The sequence below is a fragment of the Lampetra planeri genome, chromosome 48 (assembly GCF_965212315.1).
Source record: "Lampetra planeri chromosome 48, kcLamPlan1.2.h2, whole genome shotgun sequence".
Lineage (NCBI taxonomy): Eukaryota > Metazoa > Chordata > Hyperoartia > Petromyzontiformes > Petromyzontidae > Lampetra > Lampetra planeri.
In genome coordinates, this window is record NC_136154.1 from 4,533,958 (window position 1) to 4,549,370 (window position 15,413).

Consider the following 15,413-nt stretch of genomic DNA (forward strand, 5'->3'; position numbering starts at 1 on the left):
ACTTCATAGGGACCCTGGATGGTTGCTCCGCAGCTGTCTCCAGTCAGCGTTCGTGTTTGAGGAGATCCGTGAAACTGGTATTGTCGGGTTGTTGTATGATTGTATTGTTTGTTGTTGCTGTTATGTGGCCGTGATCCTTGTTATACACCACACACGGTCATCGGGGGGCGTCTCGTGAAATAGTGGTCCCACCACATACTAAAACACAGTGGTGCGAGCACTGAAAGCTAGGGTTTCAGTTATAGAACGACTCCTTCAAAGCTAATGTCGCAAAAGGACGCACCGTTACAGTATCAAATTTCAGCTTTCTATCTTGTCGAGAAGTACTCTAGAGGTTTTTGAGACACAGATTAAGGTCTTTATTTAAATAGATTATTACTGGTTAGCGCCACTGCACCATATAACATGGCCATCTGGAACGTTCCCTCCCTATATTAGGAAGCCACTGGCAGCTATGCACTATTACATCATCAAGATTGGCAAACTCATTTCTTTAGAACTGCTGCTTGTTGTTGTGTTTAGTTTGTTATCCTTCCCCTAGTACCTCCGTTTAGCGCGGTTGGCTACGTATGGTGCGAAATAAGTTCTACATACGCACATATAAAGTGATTTTTTTGCTCAAATGAGAATTGAGGCGGTGTTCATCAACTGTCTAGACTGCAGTGGTTCTCAACCAGGAGTATGTGGACCCCTGGGGGTACGGTGCAATGTCCCAGGGGGTACGCGAGGTTATTTATAAATGTGTGAAATTATATCATACATCAGCGTCATTGGTGAATAATCATGTTGCATGAATTTGTCGATGCTAAATAACTACAATAATATTTAAATCCATACGGTAAGCTAGAACGATATAAACGACCTTTCTAAACTCACTGATCATAGCCAATGTTGGTTTCCAAGAGTAACCAGCGAGCGTGAGCAAATTATGTCGCGCGTGCAGCGCGCCTGTTGAAATTTGTTTTAATCATGGTGGCTGGGCAGATGTATTTATGGCTGCCCATTCGAGTGCAATCGAAGGCCAGATCCCACTCAGCTTCCTCAATCTGACGAGATCGGGGTGCATTCTAGGTGATTTGGTTATATTCATATCGTGGCTGACAGAAATTATGAATGGAATTGATACATCATGCGAGTTATTTATTGCTGGGCAAGTGACGGTCAAAATAAATGATTGGGTTAAATTATGACATCACCCTGCTGCTCTATTTAAGACCGGGAGCAGGTTGGAGGGCGTCACTATTCTGGCAAATCGCCCGATGATGCTGGATGTAATTACCAGTGAAACGTCGTACTCAAAATTGTAAATGTTGTGGATTCATTCTTCAACATACCGGTGGGTTAAAGTAGTTAACTATTTGTTTTTTGTCAACGTGACATATTTTTTACTAATTGGCCGTGTCGGGTGGTGGAGGGTTGCGACACATTTATAAATAACGCGATCTCACCCAAAAAATTTTATTATGAATATTATTGGTCGCGAAAGCCTACGTGTTAAACCAAAATAAAGAAACTTACCGCTTGAAAATGTCCTTTTTCGTACGAGGTCGGATAAAAAATCACCGCAAAATGGGTGCGATTTTTGCTGAGCGTCATACTCTCAATGGTCCTCGTGAAATCTTGATGGACAATGCTGCGGCAGAACACCATGGAATTGTAGTTGTGATAAAACGGCAAGATGCAATGCACCATAGGGGAGGAGGAGGGGGGCACCGTGTGTACAGGCGTCTCTCGATTGACGAAAGGGAATCTTATCATATCTCAAATGAATTTATATAGTGCCTTATCCAAGGCACTTTACACAGAATTAACAATGGTACATACTGATTTGATGTTGGAGATGAGGTGAATGAAATAGATTAGAGGAAGCAATGAGGGAAAATCTGTGAGGCTGCGTGGATTCGGTGAAAGGGAAATTGATGGCAGTAAATGACGAGTGGATTGAATGAATGGGGGTTAATGAGTGAAATCCGTACAATGATAATATGAAGAGCGAAAAGTAACGGTGGTGGCGGTTGTGAGGGGGAGATTGAGGGGGTCATGGGGTAAGCTAGGGAACAATAAGTGCGAGTTTTTGAGTGCGGAACGGACACCATGCCAGCCGTTCCTGCAAACGAATTTTCGTAAAATACGGCTTTTCCCATTCAATGGATACAAAAGAAAAATCAGGGATCATCATCGCGAGCCGTGGGCAATCCACTGCTGGATGAAGCCGCCCAAAAGCTGTGGCCTTTCTCTCACAATCCCGCAATGTAACCATCTGCCTTGCAAACTATGTCCGAGCCAATATCGTCGCTTCCTTCGCTCAGTGGACGTCGTCGCTCCCTTTGTGAATGCCTTCTCGCGGCATCTCGCCACCCAAGCACAACTTTCTTACCCGCCAACCCGGTGTAACTGGATTCGAATTAACGATGTCGATTTCGCCAAGACGAGAATATTGCGTTCAAGGTAACACCACTGGTGGTGGTGCCACGATAATTCGGTCGTCTTCCAAACCCCCTTGTGATTAGAAGACGTTTGGCATTAGCTCCAGAATATATTATCAAAGATTGTTTGGATTATTTTTCCTGCTATGAATGTCCAAATGGTGGGGCCACATCGTTTAGCTATAATTTGTGGTAGCCAAGTCCCTTCTAAGAAATAAGTTAATTCCTCAGTGGGCTTTGCCTGGTAGGATGGGGATGGTTTAATATTGTATTTGTATGTGTCTGGGCGATTTGTTTACCTTTCTTGTATTTTTCACTACTACCGTGTGTTTGTACTGTTTGTGATTGTAACGTTTTTACCCCGTGCCCCTACTGGCCATCTGTGAAAAAGAGCGTTATAGCTCATCGGATGATTTCAGCAGTATAAATAAATATTCGAATTCTGATTCAAAGTAATATAAAAAAAATACATTAAAACTTCACAGCAGAAGAACTCCTACATCAGCAGTTCTCCTGCTGTTTGTTTCACCTGATGACGGTTGCTTGTGTTGCCATCTAAACGTTGTGATCTATTAATTTCTATCTACGTGACTTTACCGAAAGAACCAAAGAGTATGTATAAAAAACATTTTATTTTATTTTACCAGTTAAAGCCAACTGAGCCATTTAGCTCTTTTTCAGAAGCAACCTCGTCACAAATGATAGCTCAACAAAGTGGCTTATCATCATGGTTAATTTTTTTTTAGCAGTAAAATACTCTTAAGCGGTAAGCGCGCTGCGCTATGAACCAGGCGACCCAAGTTTGATTCCCGCTCATGGCCACCAAAACCAATGACAGTGATTATCTGAACCAGTCCTGTGCCTCCCCTAGGTCGCCTCAGCCTCAAGTGAGTACCTTGGGCGATGTGTAGTTAAAAATCGCCACTGGGGAGACAAAGGTGGTCAGACGAGGTGGCTGGCCACCCACGCCCTCGTGGGCCACAGTGCCGGCCTTCATAAGTGCTACTCGCAAACAGCACTTGCTCCTACAGTCTGTTAAGGCTACACAGGGTTGGGGGATGTTTGTATAAACAACAACTCAATAGAGGCAGCCGCGATACGCAAGGTGATGGACGTTCGTCACTCACTCCACGGCGATGGGAACCTGCGCGCCTCCTCCTTCGACGCCCTCCCGGTACGCCACAAACCCCGATAACACGACCCGCGTGGGGGCGGAGAAAACCGTGGGGGACATCGGGTACAGCTGGGCAGTGTACGACGGCTCCACGGTCACTTGCCAACTGAATAACGGACAGAGAAATGTGTCAGTCTTAACACTTTCGCTTTTTTTCTCGCTTCTTGCTCCCTTCACTGGAACAAACTTCACCTCCACATTAGGCAGTCACCTTCACTCACTTAGTTTCCACTCCACACTAAAAACTCACACTTATTGTTCCCTAGCTCACCCCACGACCCCCTCAATCTCCCCCTCATAACCGCCACCGTTTCTTTTCCCTCTTCACATTCTCATTATATGGCTATCACTTATTAACCTAATTTATTCAAACCATTCATTATTTACTGTCATCAATTTAACTTTCATCAAATTCACGCATTACAGATTTGCCACCCATTGCTTCCTCTCATCCATTCATTCACCTCGTCTCCACCGGTACATCCTGTCCCATTGTTAATTCTGTGCAAAGTGCCTTGGAGAAAGCCACTATGTAAATTATTTTAAGATAAGAAAGCAGCGGCAAAGTGTGGTTACGTTAACTTTGACTGTGATCTTGTATTTCAAGATCACAGTGGAAAGGCAGCACGATGAGCGAATTTGGAAAAACAAATGTGCGTGGCTCCTGGGCAATTTACCCTCATCGGAATTCAACCACAAAGGTGAAAGGGTGATTACCCTAAAACTTTAACTGTCAAACACACCAAAACGCAAAAGAGTACAAATGCATTTCGTCCGGACAACTACCTAACGGTTTTCGCACCGTCAGTTGAATGCTTCCGAGGACGAACGCACGTTGGAAAGCGTTCAAGCGCATGTGCGTGAAAGGGGGAACGCCAACCCATGCACCGTGACTGTGCGTACAAATGTGAGTTTGCATTTATCGGTTGTCCATACTTTAAGTACAGTTAGAACCCCTCTTATCGTCCACCCCTGTTAACGATTAATCGCTTAACAGCAGACTTCTATAGAGTCCAATGTATAATGTATAGAGTTGTAGTGTATAAAAGTGTAGTGTATAGTGTTGTACAGTAGAACCCCTCTTAACGACTACTCCTGTTAACGACTAATCACTTAATGACGGGCCTCCATAGAGCCCAATGTGTTCACTTACTGACCATTCCCCTGTTAATGACGCGCTGTTGTAGGTACAGTAAATATTAATTAATGCATTGATAAACCATGTTTCTTTTAATATTATTGCGTTTATAATGTTATTATTAAGTTACCATTCCTGGATGTTTTGATTGAGAAGAGACTTCATGGCTCGTTGGGACATTCTGTCTACAGGAAAGCCACCGACACGGATGCACATCTAAAGCCTGACTCCCACCACCATCCAGCCCAGAATAATTCCCTCATCAAAACACTACGCCATAGGGCCCATTGCATCTCCGACCAGCACCACCTAGCCAGTGAGCTGGAGCAAGTACGACAAGCCCTCAGAATGAACCATGGGGAGACAACCTTCTGAGGACTCAATCAAAACCATCACCTTGCCATACATAGCAGGGTTACCAAAAATATTTCCAAAATCTTAAACAAATACAAGATCCAGGTTCATTTCAACACAATACACAAAATCCGTGATTTGATCCCATCTGTAAAGAATGTGATTCCTGACATGCAATATCCTGGTGTCTACAAACTAAGTTGTGGCTGTGGCAGCAGTTACATTGAGGAAACTAAACTACATGTCTCGGACCGTTTTCACGAACTCAAGGCAGATCTGAAGCATGGTAGGACCAATACCTCTGCCATTGCAGATCAATGTTTTAATGCTGTAGGCACACACAAAATAGATTTCTCCAAAACGAATATACTCTGCAAAGCCACTAGCTATCATCAGAGATCTGTTCATGAAGCCATTCAGATATATAAACACAGACACAACTTTAACCGAGAAGATGGGTACAAATTGAGCAATCATTGGAAGGACGTGATTAACCAGGTAAAGTCTTCACCTGCCGTTATGTTTCCATCCTTCCTGGGATTTTAGCTGACTCTCTGAGATGTATTATTAGGTTGGATGTCTTTGTATTGACAGGCTGGATGTCCTTTTTGCTCAGTCACCGATGCTGCGGCATACTAAGCTCGTGCATTGACATGCTCATCTCTCACAATACAATAGGCACTTCCACAGCATCAGGCAGACCATCTTTAGCCCCGCCCTCTTACCCTGAGGTTGCACCCATCTCAGGCCTACATAAGACCTTGTTTCAGTAGCTTTTTCTCTCTCTCACCTGAAGATGGTCGCTTGTGTTGCTATCGAAACGTCGTGATCTATTAATTTTCTATCTACGTGACTTTACCTAAAGAACCAAAGAGTATCTTTATGTATTAATAATACCCACAATTTAAACATTATTAATAACGTTTTTTGGTACAAAAGGGTAACTTTCGATGCTATTGAAATTAATTAAGCCTTTCACGTGTATTTCGTATACTCGCTTAACGACCAAAATCACTTAACGACCGGTTTCGTGGAACCAATAACCGTCGTTAAGAGGGGTTCTGCTGTATGTAAAAAAAGAAAAATCAAACCTCTGCCTCCCTCCTTCCACCCGCCACCGCAACTGCCAACGCCGCTCTCCGTACCTTGCCGTGGATATGCCGACCACATTGAAGACTTTCACTTCCACTGCATATGGCTCTGCGCGTGTGATCGGCGAGTTCCACAGCACAGCGGCACCGTCGAGGATCATGCCGCTCGGAGCGACGCTCAGTTGCCACATGACTGGGTCAGTGCCCTTGGAATGCAGAAAGGATTTCAGTTAGCCTCTCTGGAGCATCTGAGATATGCCGCTTGTGAGAAAAGAGGCAGATTTTAAAAGAAGATGGGGAATCCATTCCGAAATAACACATTAAATACTACGAAAATTGCGAATAGGTTTTACACTTTCTGGCAATAAAACAGGCGTTAAGATATTCAAACACCAAATAGATGCTGCGAGGATGACCGGAGTTCGCATGACGGTGGTTGATAGCTCCTTAACGAGGTCTGTGAGGCACTGTGGTTCAGCAAGGAATTGTAAATAGAAAATGTGCATGCTGGCGGAATCTACCACGTGTGAAATATGTGAATGAAGACAATTTTAAAAGGAAACGTAGGAGGACGTGAAACTACTTTATTATTATTATTTTCTATTTTCCACCGAGGATGAAGGCGGGTGTTGGTGGGCTTTAATGCTTATAAAGATCATTGGTGTAAATTATTATTACCATTACATTTGTTTACCCATGAATAAGCCTCACTGAGTCTCATGAATGTTTATTTTCACGAGGGGGACCTGCCAAGTTCTTGGAGCAGGTTGCAACAATGATCACTGCGTGTTTTCTCACCAAGCGATTTGCGGTGCCTTTTTTCACATTTGGGAAATGTTGTGACTCAAATGATACCTCGGGCTATTTTACGTCCCGCCGCCACCCTCGCTGTCGTGTATGAAGCAGACGGTAATGTTTTAACCGCGAACACACCGGTGGTTATCAACCAAAGTTTGGCCTGACGAACTTTTCACAACAAGAAACGTGCCCCAACGTGCCCCCAACGCGCCCTAAAACCCCAAAGGTCCTGCGGCCGTCCTGCCCACTCCACCCCCCTCCCCGTTCTCTGCTCCCCTGTCACAAAGATGGAAACCTTCAGGAGTTGAAGAGATTCGCCGTAGCTCTGCCCTTCCACCACGACGGCGTCGGCAACGACTTTCAGCTCTGGCGGCAGGGTCTCAAACTTGCAGTCATCGCCGTACCATGGCAGGCTGCAGATGCACCGCCCAAATGAGCAGATGCCATGTGGAACATCAAGGCCTCTACCGCACGCGCTCGTGGGGCACTGCTGGTAAAAGGTGAACAGTACCTGTGCAACGAGAAAGGAAACATGAGAGAGAGAAGATGTCTGTTCATAAGAGGTTTTTTTTTTAAATCCTTTATATTAAGTTTGCTTGCTTGCTTGCGCGCTTACGACCGTGCAAATCTTTCGGTCGTTTTTTAACCCACTTCCCGTGATCCAATCGAGCTGACATTTTGCACACAGACTCGTTGTGCGTGACAATGTATTTTCGTGAAAAAATGTTTCCAAAATTTTCCACTTTTTAGGAATTTTTTAAAATATTTAATTACCAATTGCTTAATGGTGGCAGTAAATCATCTGACCCATAGGTGGCAGCCATCTCAAGCCAGAGGACGAGAGGACTCTAGCCGCCCGTTTCAAAGACCAATGTGGGCTGGGTTGTGGCCCGTTGAACACGCATATAAAGGATTTATAGTGAAACACTTTGTTTTTACGGGCTAATTGTTTTTCGGTTAGATCGTGTACATAAAATGTATCGTTAAACCCGCCATCAACACACAGCCAATAAAGGTTCGTCACGTAAACAAAACGTGCCAATTAGTTACTAGTACAGCACACCGGTATGTTGGAATAGTAAACCCACAACATTTACAATTCGACTAAAATTTCTGTCGTTTGTCCATCGCCCCCCACCAATTTTCAAAAACGGAATCATAATCTGAATTAACACTGGAGCAGGAGGAATCTATCTTGATTTTAAGCTTTCGTGACTGCAGGGATCCATACTCTTTGGTTCTAGCATGTCAATCTGTAATTTGCATGTAAACGTAAGATCCAAGAGCCTGACGACTACGGTGCTGAAGAGGCGGCCATTGTATTGCGAGAGATTAGCATGTCAATCTGTTAATGTAACCCCACGACTACGGTGCTGAAGAGGCGGCCATTGTATTGATAGAGATTAGAGATTAGCATGTCAATGTGAGATGGCTCCCGCAGCAGCGGCTGTGGTAATGAAAAGATTGGCATGTCAGTGTCAGAGAACCGGGCACAAGGCCACCTCGTGGGCAACAATAGCTGCCGGCGTTGGCTGCTGCACTGTGAAAGACCAGCATGTGAACGCAAGAGAACCACCGCAACAGTGGCCATGCCAGTGAGACATTCAGCCTATTAAACAACGAGAGCCACCGCCACATCGAGGAAAAGGGAACAGCGGCTATGTTAGAGAGACATTTAGCCTGTTAATGTAAAGACATTTAACAAGGTAATGTAACTCAGAGAGTCGGATATAACTGCTAACATCGGCAGGTAGGATGGAAGCATCAAAGCCAGTTAATGCTTTGCCTGGTTAATAACGTCCTTCCAATGATTGCTCAGTTTGTACCATTCTTCTCGGTTGAAATTGCGTCTATGTTTTTTATCTGGATGGCTTCATGAATAAATCGGTGTTGATAGCCGGTGGGCTTGCAGAGTACCTTCGTCTTGGAGAAATCAATTTCATGTGTGCCCACAGCATTAAAACAATGATCAGCCACGGCCGAGGTATTGGTCCTACCGTGTTTCAGATCCGTCTTGTGTTCACGGACATGGTCTGAGACATGTCGCTTAGTGAATTTTGAAGATCACATTGATTATATTGGGAAAAAGACAAAAATTAAAATTGGTTTTCTATATCGACACAAGCACTGCTTCCCCCCTATGTTCCGTTTGGAATTGATTAAAGCTACCATACTGCCTCTACTTGATTACTGTGACATCGTGTATAAATCAGCCCCAAGAACTGTACTGAAGAAGCTTGACTCAATGTATCACTGGGCCTTAAGATTTGCATTGAACTGCCCATATAGGACTCACCACTGTGATCTCTACATTGGGTCAAACTTAACATCTCTGAATGTTCGACGGCTTGTGCACCAGATATTATTTATTCATGATGTACTTGCAAAAAAATCCGCAGATTACCTGCTGGATCTCCTCTCTGTTTCAAAGAACAAATTTGACCTAAGGTCTACACTCATTTACCAGCTTCATATTCCCTATTGCCGTACATATACTGGAGGAAGGGCCTTTGCTATTGATGCCCCCATGATCTGGAATGCTGTTGCCAATAAATTGAAACTTGAATCACTACCTATGAGATCTTCACTCAAAACTGCTCTAGAGGAGTTGTACACTCTTAGCTGCCAGTGCTATTCAGTGGCCTAAAATAAAATGTTTCGCTCCGGATGATCGCTACAAAGTATGACCTGTGTTTTGATTTAGTGTGCTGATCTTAAAGGTGCATTGAAAAATTATAATACTCCGATTGATGCTCCTGCTGTTGTGGAGTGACTCATGCAGCCAGCAATGGCTGCAGGGTTTTGGTAGTACATGTTGTTTATGCCATTTATTGTGAAAATTCCGTCACAGTTCCTATGATCACTGTTTCATTGCTTTCATGGCTTTATTTTGGTGATTTCGAAAAGTGTATTGGTTTAGCCATGTTTGTTTGTTGTAGTACAGAGTTAGACTGATGGCCTTAATCTAAGTTGTCTTGTGGTTGTTGTTGGTTGTTTGACTTGCATCCCACTGGGATTTTTGCACACAGCGTTGGTGTATGGTGATTTTTTTCTGCAATATTTTGCTGTCTTTTCTTGGATTTTCTGTTTGCACTTAGTCACATATTCACTTTAAGATATTTTTTGTTCATGTTTAAGTTTTTTGTTTGATGCGGTTGCACCCGATTCAAGAGCCGAATGGCTCACAGGGCTATACATAATAAATGAACTTGAACTAGTTTCCCCAATGTAACTATTGCCGCAGGCACAACTTAGTTTGTAGACACCGGGGTATTGAATGTCAAGGATCATATCCTTCACAGATGGGATCAGATCACGAATTCTATGTACTGTGTTGAATCGAACCTGGATCTGGTGTTTGCTCATGATTTTGGAAATCTTTTTGGTGACCCCTGCTATGTATGGCAAGGTGATGGTTTTGATTGGGTCCTCAGATGGTTCTCTCCCAACGGGTGGGGTGACAGCTTTACGGATTGTGCAGTCCGAATATCCATTAATTTGGGGGCTCGGCGTATGTGCTCCAGTTCACTGGCTAGGTGGTGATGGTCAGAAATGCAACGAGCCCTATGTTGTAGAGATTTGATGAGATAATTATTCTGGGCTTGATGGTGGTGGGAGTTCTTCTGGGCTTGATGGTGGTGGGAGTAAGGTTTTAGATAGGCATCCGTGTGGGTGGCTTTCCTGTCCCTATGAGCCATCTGGTCTCTTTTTGATTAAAACATCCAAGAATGGTAACTTGCCATCCTCTTCCACCTCCCTGGTGAAATTTAATAATGGAATTGATGTGGTTGAAGAATTGGTTCAGTGCTGGCTGGCCATGTGGCCAGATGACAAACATGTCATCTATGTATCTCTTACACAAGGAAAGACGTAGGATGAATGTCTGGATGGCATTTGTCTCAAAATTTTTCATGAAAACATTGGCTACCACTGGAGATAAGGGATAACCCATTGGAGCACCTACAACTTGTTTGTAGAATGTACCATTCCAGGTGAAATAAATGTTGGTAAGGCAATGTTTCACCAGGGCAGGTACATCAGCATTCAGTCCTTGTTGTTTAGTTTACCAGGTAAAGCCTCATTGAGCTATGTAGCTTCTTCTTCAGAAGCGACCTGGCGATCACAAATGATAGATCAACAAAGTGGCTGATGCCAATATCACGTGAAAATCCACAGCAGCAAAATTATATAAATGATGCGTGTTTGCAAATTTTAACCTGAACGTGCCTTCAGCTCACGGGGTGTGGTTAACCCATTAGGATAATTGCCTAATTGAAGCGGATTATTTTTGTTAACTACCATAAACCATTTTTATTGGTACCAGATAAGGACCCAATACTGAGCTATGTAGCTCCTTTTTAGAAGTGACCTGGACTATCACTATCACAAATGATAGCTGAACTTAGTGGCTTATTGTCATCATCTCGTGGAAATTTATATCAGTAGTCAAATGTATTCATAATCAACGTTTTTGGGTTCATGAATAATATTGGTCGCGAAAGCCTACGTGTTAAACAGTAGTCAAATGCTCTAAACGCGCGATGTTGATTCTAAATATAGAGTAAAAACCGGAGGACCCGGAGAAAAATCCAGATGACCACGAGGAGACACAGACACGCAAAGCCCAAATATACAGCTAGTGTCAGGGTCGGTCGGGATCGAACCCACAACCTCCTGCATGCCATGAGAGGTAGTTAACATCTCCTAGCCACCGCGTACTCACAGTTGCACACAACAAAAACAAATATCCCCCGTATAGCCTGAACAGACTGTCGGGGAAAGTGCTATTAACAAGCATCATGAAGGCCGGCACTGCGGCACACAAGGGGGTTGGTGGCCAACACCACATCTGACCGCCTTTTTTACCCTAGTGACGATGTTTACACACTACTGCACCAGGTACTCATTGGAGGCTGAGTCGACCTAGGGGAGGCTCAGAAAAGGTTCAGATTATCGTCACTGGTGTTGGTGGCCATGAACAGGAATGGAACTCGGGTCGCTGGGTTCATAGCACAGTGCGCTAACCGCTACACCACCACTCCACCCAACAGCTGCAGACACGCACACACACAGACAGCGACTCACCGTAGAGGCAGTGAAGGAGCTCTGGCCACCGCGGCCTGGCGCCACATTGACGGACGCCGCTCCGGCGTCGTGCATGGGCGTCACGCAGCGCACTTGCTCGCCGGAGAGCCACCTTCCCTCCACCACCTGGTCCCCGAAAGCGCAACGGTAGCCCCCGTCTGCGGACGCATTCAAGTTGCGGCCCTGCACCGAAAAAACACGGAAACTATAAAACAATGAACCTTATGGGAGCCCTAGTCTGGCTCTGTGATCCTCAGTGAGTAACACTGGACCCTATGGGAGCCTTGGTCTAGCTCTGTGAGCCTCAGTGATATAAACTGAACTCTATGGGATCCTTAGTCTGGCTCTATTAGTCTCATTGATGAACACTGAACCCTATTGGAGCCTTAGTCTTACTCAATATAAACTAGAAACTTTTTTTTATTTTACTAGGTAAGGCTCACCAAGCTATGTAACTCTTTTTCAGAAGCGACCTGAATATTACAAATGATAGCTCAACGAAGTTGCCTATCATCGTGCGGAAATTTATAGCAACATCTCCTGGCCACCGTGGCGCCCACATGAATAGGGGTGCATTATTTATTGTCATCATCATTATCAGCTGTGGTCAATCCACTACTGGGAGAAAGCCTCCACACACAGTGCAGGTCATGGGGGTTGTTTGCCTAGACGTACATATGTGTGTACATACGTTGAACTTTCACACAGCACGTAGCCAGCCCTACTCATCAGAGGTGCGGGAGGACAACAAACTAGAACACAAAAAGCAGTTCTAAAGAAATTTGTTTTCTATTCAGTATAGTGGTGTAGTTTATAGTAGTGTATAGTGTAGTGTACTGTGTCGTATGTATGGATAACTTTCATACCTGTCATCCTCTTATCAGTTTCTACCTTCTTACAGACCAATTCAGATCTTATTGGTCACCACGTGCCCTTATAAATCTCAACTTTCATCCTACAAAGTACTGCATTGAAACTGCTGTACGCCGTATGGACCTGGAAACTCAATTTCCCTGTATAAGAATACGGGGTAAACTATATGGGTTGACAGCTATGAACTTGGTATGCACCGCACGTAGCCAACCGTGCTAATAGAAGGGTGCGTGTGAAAAAACTCCGTAGCAGGTACAGACCGTGATGAGCACCAACGTGCCGCCAACGTCGGGCCCAGTGCTCGGGATCACGTCCAGCACCGTGGGCACAGGCAGGCAATCGCTTCCATACAGACCCTCGGCACAGCGGTCGCAGAGCTTGCCTGCCCACTTCAGCTCACTGCACACGCATCGTCCTAACACAGATGAAAGCAGCCTTTTCTAATTGACACATCTTGGCGTAATTTCAATCTGTCCAACAAATGTCAGTCTTTTTATATACTGTGGTCCCTGGGTCCCATTGTTTCTATTAATGATGAGTTTACGATACCAGGTTGGGGCCGCCAATTTCGGCCAATCGAAGCGCTCCCTAAGTTGGACTTGGCAGACCTCAGGAAATCAGTGACCGCCCCTTTAATGAGCGTTTTGAGAGCATCGAGTGTGCGGCCATGAATTCCAAAACATCGACTGCATCATAACCAATCCACTGCTGCTGCTGTCTGCACTCCGTTAAAGGAGGAATGGATGATGATCCACTCTTGCTTCTGAACAGACAATTGAGTGAATGACAACATCTAAAATTACATATTTAATCTGCTACTATTAATCCACATGAAAGATAACATCCTTGAAATTCAGTACCTCGTCGAATGTCTCACTCACCCGTGTTGAGGTCGCAGTGCCCATGAACGCAGAGAGGGCACCGCAGGCACGAGGGCCCCCAGAATCCATCCTGGCAAACAGAGCAGTCCGGTCCGGCAAAATATCTGTAACACAAGCACCTGCAAAAAAAACAACAACACCAAAGTGTAGACTCGCTTGATAATAGAGCTATCTCTCTCTCTAAATCAATGGTCACCGTCCTGATTTTGACATACGCAAATAACATGCACCATACTGCAATCCACAATCATACAAAAACTTAATTATAAGCAAGTGTAGTGGGTACAGATGGAGACTGAGGCTTCTCTTGGAGGCAACACGTTTATTACAGATAACCCTATAACACAAAGGGGTATTGCCCCTTCACCAGGTAACCTAAGGGGGTAGACCCCACGGGCTAGCTACCCTCAATACACGGGGTGGGCTATCACAGACCGGACCCCAGCTTGGGTCTGTGTCATGTAGTCAGAGCTCCTCTTCCAGGCGACGACGTAGGTTTCTTCATCTCGACAATAGCAGCCGATGCCGCCCAGGGCTCCCACTTATAACCTGTGTGGCAGGGCTCGCTCCGCCCCTAGCCATGCCCACCTTCTCGAGACCCTGAGAAGGATCTTACCTGGGCACGTGATCACCCCAGGCCCTCCCTTTGGGAGGTCCCTGGGTTGGTACCTCTGGTCACGTGCCCTTCGGGTTCAATTAGAGTGTCATGGCCCCTTTTGAACACCGTATTGTGCCTCTCTCAGCCGGCTTCACACAGTGACATGCAGTGGCATCCAACGATGTGACTACATCACCCCCCCCCCCCCGCGTAGCACACAGACGTCCCGGCTGCCAACTCCCCAATAGAAATCAATTAGTCCTCAATAACAATTCAACAAAACTACGTGTGCCTCAACAGCAACCCCAATAATGAAATACCCAAGTCCACCTATACAATATATACACTACGTACAAATGTATAGACACAACCGGGGAAAAGGGTGGGAGTACAGGAAACCACACTGGATAGGGAAAAACCAATGCAGTACATGCGCGAGCGCTCATGACCCCTCATACCAATAACCTATTTCACCAACACTGTATATCAACATCCGTCAGCACAATAAAGATCAGGTTCAGCCAATGACCAATACGGCCTGCCGAGTGCCACAATCAATTGACGGTGTGGGAGTGTGTGTGAATGGGGGTCATGAAAAGCGAAAAGTCTTAGATCAAGTCCTCGTGGACGGGCCCCTGGGGGAGGTAGCCCACTCACCCCGGAGGACCCGGGGGGAACCTGCAAGTGTCCCGGCGAAGCCGGCTCTTCACGGGGAGCATCGGAGTGGGAAGACGAGTTCCCGACGTCCGGAGCCGGAGGAGCCGTAGAAGATTGCAACTGGAGGAGGCATCAGTCGCGCGGCATCTGAGGATGGGATAACACGACTCCACTGACCCATCTCAGCGGGCACACCCCTCAGCTCATCGGACACTCGGCTCTTGCGTTGTGGAGATGGGATGAAATCACACGGAGCAATGAAGGGCTTGAGGCACGACGGGTCAATGAACCAGCACCGCTGGCCCCAAAGAATTTGAATGTGCTGCGGTCGAACGACC

The 15,413-nt window shown here is 45.4% G+C and overlaps 1 long non-coding RNA gene across 1 annotated transcript in view; it reads right to left on the reverse strand.

Annotated features, from left to right (window-relative positions):
- Window positions 1–13,843: 13,843 nt before the first annotated feature.
- The window catches only part of LOC144733900 (uncharacterized), a 29,768-nt gene continuing 28,198 nt past the window's right edge, over window positions 13,844–15,413 (reverse strand). The window contains exon 4 of the long non-coding RNA XR_013588453.1: window positions 13,844–13,939. This is a non-coding gene — a long non-coding RNA (uncharacterized LOC144733900). The remainder of the gene's footprint in view (window positions 13,940–15,413) is intronic.